Source organism: Gouania willdenowi, chromosome 13 (genome assembly GCF_900634775.1).
Source record: "Gouania willdenowi chromosome 13, fGouWil2.1, whole genome shotgun sequence".
Lineage (NCBI taxonomy): Eukaryota > Metazoa > Chordata > Actinopteri > Blenniiformes > Gobiesocidae > Gouania > Gouania willdenowi.
The window spans coordinates 32,313,848-32,325,567 of record NC_041056.1 but is presented as its reverse complement, the minus strand read 5'-3'; positions in this window follow the sequence as shown (position 1 = coordinate 32,325,567).

Genomic DNA, 11,720 nt, shown 5'->3' with positions numbered 1-11,720 from the left:
CTACTCACACTGCTTCACACTGATGTCCACCCAATATAGCATTACGTGAGACCCGTACAAGATGACGCCTTGACTGTAGTGGTAGCATTTCAGAGTATGGAGAATGTCATGAGACATTTAATGTTAACCTAACTGATAATTGGTTCATGGCTCAACTTGTCTGGGACACTCGGATGGACTATCCTTCTATCCTATTCTGTTTGCACTTCTGTTCACTAACCCAACCAGTCGAAGCGGACGGCTGCCACCTTGAACCTGGTTCCGCTGGAGATTTCTTCCTATAAAAAAGAGGAAGTTTTTTTCTTCCCGCTGTCGCTAAATGCTTGTTCAGGATCTTGTTGGGTTATATCTTTCTTATTATGGACTCTATATTTTGTTAAGAGCTTTGAGGTGACTGTTGTAATTTGCAATATATAAATAAAGTTGAATTGAATTGAAATGAGCCGTATTGCACTTTTTCGACGGTCCCTAACTTCTCCGATAGTCATCGGGGCGTTGGACAGACGTTCAGTTCTTTGCACTCCCAGCTGCATCGTCATCTTATGTGAAGTTAATCAAAACTGTGAAACGTTGGCCCTAATCTGCTCTCTAACATATCCTGAAACTGTGAGAATTTGAGGCTTTAACACTAGCTGTTGAAGGTATTCGAAGGACAGGATGAGGGCTCAGACTAAGTCTGATGGTGCATCCGTTAGTGAAGAAGTTAAAAATAAAAGCACAAATCTTTATACTTTGGAAGCGATAAATTCTTTTTTTAATCTTACTTTTTACAAATCTGTAATAGTTTTGGAGGTGTTAAAGAAATCAGTTGGTCTTGATTTACTTGACAAACAAAAGCGCTTTTGTCTAATGAAGTATATTACAGCATTGAGAACGGTTTCTACAGGCAAAGCAAGTAGAAAGACCAAATAAACAAGATAAGACAATGTATCACTGGGTGTTGGTCACTATGTACTGTGTTACACAATTTTCTTTTCACTCGGTCCTACTTTCCAATCCTCTTATGATGAATAGCTTTCTTGGATCTATCAATTTGAGGGGAGGGAGGGATATAAATAAAAGGGCACTGGTCAAGGAGATTATCTCACAAATAAAGATTGACATTTTATTTCTACAAGAAACACAAAGTGATCAATCAAATGAGGTGGACAGTGCCCATATTCACAAAGCATCCTAGGGCTAAAAGTAGCTCTTAGTGATGTCACTCTTAGAAAAATCTTAGAATTCCTTGCATTTTAAGATTTTTCTTAGAATTTTTCCTTGTTAAAATAAAAGTTAGGAGTAGTGAGGAGGACTTTTAATAAGCCTAAAAGTGTCTTAAACAAACAGAAAAAGAGAGAAAGACTGAGAGGACAGCTGTTTAACGACAGTGATTTAATAAGATGCTACCGACTTACATTTATTATTATTATTATTGTGTTTCTGGTTTGTTTTAGTTTTTTCACACCATCCACCAAGTTGTATTGTTTTAAACTCTAACTAGCAATAAAACTATTCTGATTCTGAAATTCTCACTCAGAATTAACCTGTAACCTAATAGCAGCCTTGTTTTGCTGTGCGATTTGTTTGCTCCCTTCTCTGTGTGTTGTAATCTCCGGCCTCGCTTTGATCACAGCAGGTAACAGTGCTTAAGCTGTGTACATTAATTTAATTTTGCTGAAATGAATTAATTTCATAATTACACATTTGTTAATGCAGTCCAAGTATGATCCACTGATTTTCTTCTCCATTCATTACATTCATTACTAGGGGCACAGAGCGCTTTTATTTATTTTCTTTTTTTTCTCTAACAACCAATCACAAATTTTTGCAGACTGCATCATACCCAGCAACAGGGTAAACCACACAAAAACACGGATGACAACAATAACAACTCAGAACAACCGGTTCAGTGAGGCACATCCACAAAGCCAATCCTTCCTTTTGTACCATTCACTGTGGAAAGTACGAACAATTTTCTGACCTTTCCTTTGCTGAAAGTCTGGTATCTCAGGTGTTGGTCTCCCATCTTTTGAAAGCTGTCATTTTTCCTCAAAAGAAAGTTTATTTATCGCCTCTAGTGCTGTCATCCTCCCTGTAGTGTTATCCCGCAGCCCGCTCACTAGCTAGAGAACATAGCAGGAAATTCAAAAAGACATTTGATCTGGATTCGCTCCTCTATTCTTTACCTGCCGCTGGCAGAGGGAGGTCAAAATCTGGTGGATCTACAATCCAAAGTAGCTTTTTTCCAATTCAAAACTGCTCAAAGTCAGTTGTATGACTTGGGTCCAACTTGGCACGACGCGGCTCGCCTGTTGCTGAGAAAAGTGACAGGGTGGTGTCTGGATAAACAACTTTTTTTTGCTCAATCCATAGAAAGCATCCCCTTTCTACGGATCGGTATTGAAAGTCTGGAGCATGGTGAAAGCTGAGCGAAGTGGGCATCCTTACCCTGGGATGTGGCTATTTGGTCAGCCATTATTTCACAACACCTTTATAAAATCACAGCTGTTGCAGTCTGCCAGCTTGACAGCCAAACTTCAGAGGGCTGGGTGCACAGGGAAAGAGTGTATTTTATCCACTTTGCGTCAAGGTGATAAACATAGGATCGTTAGCAGGGCTTGGGGAGTTGAAGTGGACCGGGTTTTTTGGCCCACGCTCTTCCCCGAAAGGTAGCTGGCGGGACCTGTACAAGTCTCCAATAGAGATAAGGACGGCAGACCTCCAGTGGAGGATTGTACATAAGGCTCAAGCTACAAGCAGGTACAGAGGACACCTTGATCCCAAGCTGGGGGAGGGTTGTCTTTTTAGTTTCCAACTGAAACTTTAGAGCAGCTGTTAGCCCAATGGCCTCACTGTCCTACAGGATTAAACAATAGCACCGTTATTGTCACACAATGGATATATGCTTTTTTTGCGAGATACAGACATCTCTAAAAGATAGAGCAACAAAATAGAGGAAATAAGCAAAAACCCTAAAAACGTAATCATTATCATGAATCATCAAACGTCAAAATCTCTACTTACCATTACCATTTGCAACTACATTCAGCAAAGCCTACATCCATGATTATGTTGGATATTACTACAAGCAAAAACACTTTTATTGCAAAAGATTACAGTGCGGCCTCATCATCAGAATCATCAAACACATCATGAACATTACTCATATTCATTGACTCGAGTCCAGTGTCTCTGTCGGTAACTGGAGTTAACAATAGCCAAAAATGGCACAGATTTCCCTGATTTTGGGGGATCGGCAATCTTGCATATGAAACCAATCTTTTCCTTGAGCTACAGCTTTAGCATTAGCATCCAAAGTGGATGAGGAAATTAGGAATGATATGGATAGGTGGGCTGTCCTTCCATTAGACATTGGCTTGCAAATAGGGACCACAGAAATGAATATTCTCCCTCGTTTCTTCTATCTGGTCCAGTCACTACCTATTGAGATAACTGAGAAACAATTTAGAACATGGGATAAAATAATTTCAAGGTATATACGGAATGGTCACAAACCAAGAATCAAATTTAAAACACCACAGACTGGGAAAGATAAGGGAGGCTTGTCGCTGCCAAACCTTAAGGAATATTTTTATGAGGCACAAATTAGACCTGTAATTGGTTGGTGTGATGAAAACTATGTATCAAAATGGAAAAATTTAAATCAATTTGTGCAAAGAAAAGAAATTCAAAGTCTTATTGGAGACAGCGAAGAAGCACTAAGTATGGTTAAATACGTGGACAAAATATAGACTGGAGAAAGACCTTAGACTAATACAATGGATAGCCTATGATAGGCGTTTCATCCTCGATTCTCTTGCCCAGACATTTAAACAATGGATTTCAAGTGGAATAATAGCAATGTGTACCCAATTAAAAATGGGAATTTTATGAGTTTTCAGGAAATTAAACAAAAATCTAAATGAAACAATCAGGTACAGATATCTACAAATAAGGGACTATTTTGACAAATAAATTAAGCATAATGTAAATTTGGATAATAACGGAATAATCAGAACCATAATTGGAATACACAATTCAAACAAATATAGAATAATATTTACAATGTATTTCAATCTAATGGAGAGAAGCGGGAATACAACTTCTTATGTAAAGGTAAAATGGGAAAGAGAACTGGGAGTGAATATTTTCGAAGATGAATGGTTAGATATTTGGAGAACACAACAGTCACCAACGTCATCACATGCTTGGAGATTATTTTGTTGGAAGAACTTAATTAGATTTTTTTAATCACACCTAAAATCCAGCACAGATACCTGTCAGTACCACAGCCATGATGGAGAAAGTGTTGGGCAACAAATGTAGATCATTCTCATGTCTTTTGGCTTTGCCCTAAAATTAAAAAAAAATTGGGAGGATGTTCACCTGGTTATTGTCAGAATTCTGGATTATGACGTATCTAAGTCATGTGAAATACTTTTGGCAGTATGACAGGGAATGTCTTGTTAAAAGAAGACAGATATTTGTTGAAAATTTAGTTAGCAGCTTGTAAAAAAGCAATTTCGAGAAAATGGTACAAACCAGATCCACCAACACAAGATGACTGGCTGAAAATTGTGAATGAAATATATGTCATTGAGCAGTTGACCCATAAGATAAGGACCCAAGAGGAACAATGCCAAAAAAGTAAGAGAAATGAACTGTCCACAGTCCATTTGTGAGCCACCTGAGCCACGGGGCGACCGTATGAAGTGGTGACGTATCGATCATTTCCTGTTTACGCTCTACCGCTGCTTGCAGCGCTCTACTACTGTGTTCTGCTAACGCTAATCAAACTTGTTGTCATTGCCGGCTGCCCGTTCGGCGTGGCTCTGGTCGTCTGCTGGGCGTGGGCTTTGGCTCCTCCGCTGGGGTCTCGGGCGGGGGGCTCTCTGGGCCCTCCCCTCGGGGGGCTGGGCGCGGGGGTGTGGGTGGTGGTGGGGGGGTGGGGGGCTGGGGGGCCTGGGGGTTGGGGGTTGGAGTCGGTGGCGTGGTGCGCTGGGTCCTTGGCTCCTTGGGGGCTTTTCGGGTGTGTATGGGGGGGGCAATGGCAGCCTCTCGGCTTGGGACCTTGGGGGCGTTCGGGGGGCTGCTTGGCCGTGGGGTGGTCGCCGGGGGCCCCTAGATCTCTCGCTCTTTCTGCTGGCCCGACTGCTTCTTCGGGCCCGGGGGCGGCTTATGGGTTTTGCAGTAGCGGCTCTTGGAATCACATTTGTCATGGACGCACTGGCCTCGGGCTGTGGGATAACACTCATACTGGGCTCAACCATAGACACGTTGTTCCCAAATACCTGTTTTATGTAACTTCCACTCACTTCCTCCTCTGCTCACAGCCACCACCATTATTCCTAAGCCGCACACTGGTCACCAGACTGGCTTGATAACACAACAATAAGCACAATATACACAACCACAATTTCACATCACATCACTTGAAACTTATTGATTATTCCCCACCCATTCGTTTTCCTATCTTGTATCCCTCCTCCCTGTTAACTCCCCCCCCCCCCCACCTCGGTGTAACACTGCCCTCTCTCTTTTTTACATCCTCCCTTTAATAAAGTATTTACCCTTCCCTAGGGAGGGCTGGTGATGGTCACAATTATGCAATGAAATAAATTCATTTATTTAATTGCAATAATAAAATATGCATTGCTGTTAAAAGATTGCACTTCTTGTAGTGTTAACCTTCAACAGCATGTGCAAACAAGGTAAAAAAAAAAAAAAAAAAAAAAAAACTTGTTGTCATTGATATTTTATCCTTGAAAACACTTGTTTTAATTTTTTACCGTACAGTTAAACGTACGAAGGTTAAGTAAAAAGCAATCTCGCCTCTTAGAGGCAGTGTAATCTCCTTTAAACTTCCTTTTGTCCTTAGCTTAGCTTAGCTTAGCTTAAATTTAGCACCTATGGCTTCTCTCTCCTCCCCTCCGCTCTCCTGCCCGGTGTGTCAGATGTTTAGTTACTCCTCGTCCTCCTTTAGGGACAATGGTAGTTGCATAAAGTGTAGCGCACTGTTAGATATGGAGGCGAGGATCAACAATCTGGAGAAGCGGTTCCGCACCCCTGAAACCAAAACCGAAGCTAGCAAGCAGGACCTAGCCGGTGCGGACCGTGCTAGCTCGAGCTTAGCTTCCCCCCCGGCCAGCAATCACTGGGTTACTGTCCGTGGTAAGCATAGTCGAAGGTCAAAAAGCCGCTCGGGACACCACCATGTTCACGTCTCAAACAGGTTCTCCCCCCTCCGTGAGGACAACACACTCACCGGGGAACAAACTCTGATAATTGGCGACTCCATAGTGAGAAACGTGAAGCTAGCGAAGTCAGCGGGCATTGTGAGGTGCATCCCAGGGGCCAGAGCGGGCGACATAGAATCAAATCTAAAGTTGCTGGCAAAGAGTAACCGTAAGTTTGATAGGATAGTCCTCCATATTGGTACTAATGACTCCCGACGTCGTCAGTCGGAAGCAACCAAAGTGAACATTGAATCAGTTTGTGCTTATGCTAAAACAATGTCGGACTCTGTAATTTTCTCTGGTCCCTTACCAAATCTGACCAGTGATGACATGTATAGCCGCATGTCATCATTTAACCGCTGGCTATTGAGGTGGTGTCCAGAAAACGAGGTGGGCTTCATTGATAATTGGAGATCCTTCTGGGGAAAACGGAACCTGATAGGAAGAGATGGAATCCACCCTACTTTGGCGGGAGCAACTCTACTATCAGAAAACATGGCACAGTCACTGTTATGACATCTCATGAATGAGACCATGTTACAGAGGTGGAGTCCTCCATGCCCCTCTGCGCTATCTTAGGACAGTTTCCCTCCCATTGCTATTATGATAGCTGTGTTCATCGCCATGACAACTGTTGTGATGGTGGTGAATATTATTTCATGGAGACGGTGTCTGTCCCCCGACCCAAATTTCACAATGATTTTAACATAAAATGAAATAAAAGAGCTATCAATTATAAAAATCTGAAAAAAATTACTACCAAAACATAAGATCACTGAGATCCAAATCTCTACTAGTAAATGACCTTATCTCAGAAAATAACTTTGATTTATTCTGTTTAACTGAAACATGGCTGTATCAAGATGAATATGTTAGTTTAAATGAAGCCACTCCTATAGCAGCTATATATCATTCCTCTCTCCTAATCTATCCTAAACCAAAGGCCAGTTACACTTCCTTTGAAAGCCTGGTTCTAAATTTATCTCATACCGAATCAAAAACCTGCCAGCCAGTCTTATTTGCGATAATTTACCGTCCTCCAGGCCCTTATTCTGAATTTCTATCAGAATTCTCTGAGTTTATATCAAACTTAGTCCTCAGTTCTGATAAAATACTGATAGTAGGAGATTTTAATATCCATGTGGACAAAGATAGTGATAGCCTGAGCTCAGCCTTTATGTCCCTAATAGACTCAGTTGGCTTTTTTCAAACTATTAATGAAGCTACTCATCGTTTAAATCATACTCTTGATCTTGTTCTAACATATGGCCTTGATATTAATGAACTAAAAGTCTACCCTGAAAATCCTCTGCTATCAGATCACTTTTTAATATCTTTCAACATTATCCTAGAGGATCTCGCACTGTACAATAAAATAGTTACGAGTAGAAATCTGTCCAATAGTGCTGTGGCTAAATTTAAAGAGGCCATTCCTGCTGCCTTAAACTCAGTGCACCATCCAATACATAACTATGATATTAATTATAACCCCTCTCAACTGGATCTGATTGTCGATAGCTCTGCTAGTCTACTAAAATCCACCTTGGACTCAATTGCCCCATTGAGGGAAAAAACTATTAAACGTCAGAGGACAGCTCCGTGGTTTAGCTCTGAAACTCGCACACTCAAACAAACAACCCGTAAATTAGAGAGAATGTGACGCTCCAATAAAACAGAGGAGTCATGAATACTCTGGCAAGAAAGCCATAGTAAATACATGACAGCCTTACGACATACTCGATCTACATACTACTCCTCACTAATTGAAGAAAATTAAAATAATCCGAGGTACCTTTTCAGCACTGTAGCCAGGCTAACACAAAGTCAGAGCTCTATTGAGCCCATGATTCCTCTAGCCCTCAGCTGTGAGGACTTTATGACATTTTTTTAACGATAAAATTCACAAGATTAGAGATAAAATTAGCCACTCCCTGCCTTCACCTGGGCCTGCTGTACCATTAAATGTAAATAGGCCTAACCTAAACTGTTTCACACATATAGGACTTCAGGAACTTAACTCTATTATTTCATCCTCCAAACCATCGACCTGCCTTTCAGATCCGATCCCAACTAAGCTGTTTAAAGAAGTTGTTCCCCTGGTCTGCCCATCTTTGTTGGAGACAATAAATATATCCCTATCAATAGGCTACGTGCCACAGTCCTTTAAAGTAGCTGTAATCAAACCCCTTCTCAAAAAACCTACTCTTGATTCCAGCACTTTAGCAAACTACAGGCCTATATCTAATCTTCCTTTTATTTCAAAGATTCTTGAGAAAGTTGTGGCGGCTCAGCTCTGTGACTTCCTTCAAAACAACAGCCTGTTCGAGGACTTCCAGTCAGGTTTTAGAGCTCAACACAGCACAGAGACTGCTTTAGTTAAAGTAACTAATGATCTACTCTGGGCTTCAGATGAAGGACAACTCAGTGCTGGTTTTATTAGATCTTAGTGCAGCTTTTGACACTATAGATCACTATATTCTACTAGAGAGATTAGAGGAATTACTTGGAATCACAGGGAGTGCCCTAAACTGGTTTAAGTCCTACCTATCTGATAGGTACCAGTTTGTACACGTGAATAATAAGTCTTCTGTGTACACTAAAGTAAGCTACGGGGTTCCTCAGGGCTCTGTGCTAGGTCCAATCCTCTTCTGTATCTATATGATCCCCCTTGGTAATGTTATGAGAAAATACTCTGTTAACTTTCACTGCTATGCTGATGATACCCAACTGTATGTATCAATGAAGCCAGGTGAGACAAATCAGCTATCTAAACTTGAGGCCTGTCTAAAGGACATTAGGGCCTGGATGGACTAAAATTTTCTTCTTCTTAACTCAGACAAAACTGAGGTCATTGTACTGGGCCCACGACACCTTAGAGAAACCTATGCTAGCCTAAGTGCCCTAGATGGCATTACTCTGGCACGAAGCACAACTGTTAGAAACCTTGGGGTTCTATTTGATCAGGATTTATCCTTCAACTCTCACATAAAACAAACTTCAAGAACTGCCTTCTTTCATCTCCGTAACATTGCTAAAATCAGACCTATCCTGTCTCAGAGCGACGCCGAAAAGCTAGTCCATGCTTTTGTTACCTCTCGACTGGATTATTGTAATTCTCTTTTAGTAGGCTGCCCAAGCAAGTCGCTTAAGACACTTCAGCTGGTTCAAAATGCTGCAGCACGTGTACTGACTAAAACTAGGAGAAGAGATCACATCACTCCTATATTAGCCTCTCTGCATTGGCTTCCCTTAAAATACAGAATACAATTCAAGATTCTTCTTCTCACTTATAAAGCCCTAAATGGACAGGCACCAGTCTATCTCAAGGAGCTTGTAGTGCCATACAATCCCCCCAGAACACTACGCTCTCAAAATGCTGGCCTACTCGTTGTTCCATTTGTCTCTAGTAGTATAGGAGGAAGAGCTTTCAGTTATCAGGCCCCACTTCTCTGGAACCATCTACCAACCACGGTTCGGGGGGCAGACACCCTCTCTACCTTTAAGGTTAGGCTCAAAACATTCCTCTTTGGTAAAGCTTTTAGTTAGGAACCAGCTCATAGCTCATAGTTAAGATGCAATAGGCATAGACTGCCGGGGGGTCTGGCATGCTCGGTTGGAGAGAGGTTGGAGAGGGCGTTAAGAGAGAGGTCATTTAGGTTAGAGAGGGACCGGAGAGGGTACCATTCCTCTCTCGGACACTCCCTCTATGTCTGCTTCTTCCCTTGTGTGTTTGCTCCTGTACTCCTTCTGGCTTTTGTCTTGCAGGTCCGTGGGATCCTCAGTGTGGAGTTACAGAGTCTCAACAACTCTGTCTCCACCCTTTCCTCTGCACACACCCAACACAGCATAACGTGGATGGCTGTTCATCATAGGAATGGGATCCACACAAGGTTCCTGCTGCTTAACAGAAGGTTTTCCTTGCCGCCATGATTAATTCATGTTGGGTGTGGGATACATATGTATGTGTATATACGTATATATGCATATGTGTGTATCCATAAAATGAAGAGTCCGTCCTTAAGACTGCTCTACTGTAAATTGTCTTGAGATACCATTGGTTATGATTTGGCGCTATACAAATAAAAGATTGATTGATTGATGATTTCTCTCGGTGAGAGGTTGCAAGCACGTCACCTAGCCGTATGTCCTTCATATCTATTTCTATCAACCAAAACAAAGAAAGAAAAATCCCTCGAACTCCTCAAGGCTTAATCCATGCTCTCGTCCTAGAGCACTTTTTCAACAGACCATGGGCCTTGTCAAAAGAATCAGCTTCTGTGAGCCCCCTCGAGGTCTTTTTGCTTCGTGATCCTACAATGCACTGTTCCTGGGAAGCCAACTCATGACGGCGTAGCTCCTTACTGTATAGGCCTATTGCATTGACTTCAGTGCTGTGTAAGGTGATGGAGAGGATGGTCACTAATAGACTTGTGTATTTTTTAGAAAGAACTGGTTATTTTGTGAATTATCAAAACAGTTTTAGGTTTGGAAGAAATACCATGGACTCGGTTGCAGTATTGGATCAGGATATCCGAAGGGCAGTGGTTAATAAGGAGGCCGTGGTGGCAGTTTTCCTCGATATAGAAAAGGCTTATGACAGCATGTGGCGGAAGGGTGTGCTGTTTAAAATTTTTGATGCTGGCATTAGGGGAAGAATGTTTGTATGGATTAAAGAGTTCCTTAATGGTAGAACAATACAGGTAAGAGTAGAAAATCAACTTTCAAAAACCGTTAGTATTTTGAATGGTACGCCTCAAGGATCTGTAATTAGCCCTGTTTTATTTGATGTAATGATAAATGGTATTTTTCATTGTGTTAATCCAGGTTTTGGAAAATCCCTGTTTGCAGATGATGGCGCTATTTGGCATAGGGGTAAAAATGTAGAACACTTAATCAAGCAAACTCAGGTAGCCCTGGATCAAGTAGTACACTGGGCAAAAATGTGGGGTTTTAGGATTTCAGCATCTAAAAGTAAGCACATGATCTTTGGTCTGAAAAAGAAAATTCCACAAATGACTTTGTATTTATATGGAAACCAGTTAGAAAAGGTAAAGGTGTTTAAATTTCTCGGAATGTGGATGGATGAGAGGCTGACATGGAATACGCATATTGAAAAGACTGTTGGTAAGTGTGAAAAAGTTGTTAATGTACTTCGTAATTTGGCTGGCAGTGACTGGGGAGCAGATAGGTCAACTCTGATTATGATTTATAGAGCAATGATAAGATCTGCATTGGACTATGGTTGTTTTGTATTTGGGGCTGCGGCAAAAACTGTCTTACAAAAGCTGGACAGAGTTCAAGCAAAAGCCTTAAGAGTGTGCAGTGGAGCTTTTAGAACCACGCCCATACCTGCACTGTTGGTTGAAATGGGGGAAACATCTTTAAAAATTAGAAGGCAGAAGCTGGGGCTCCAGTACTGGACCAGACTAGCAGGGCTGCAGCATAAATCTGCGGCCAACTGCCTCTTGGAGGGGAGTTTGCAAAAAGGGAGGGAAAAGCGCA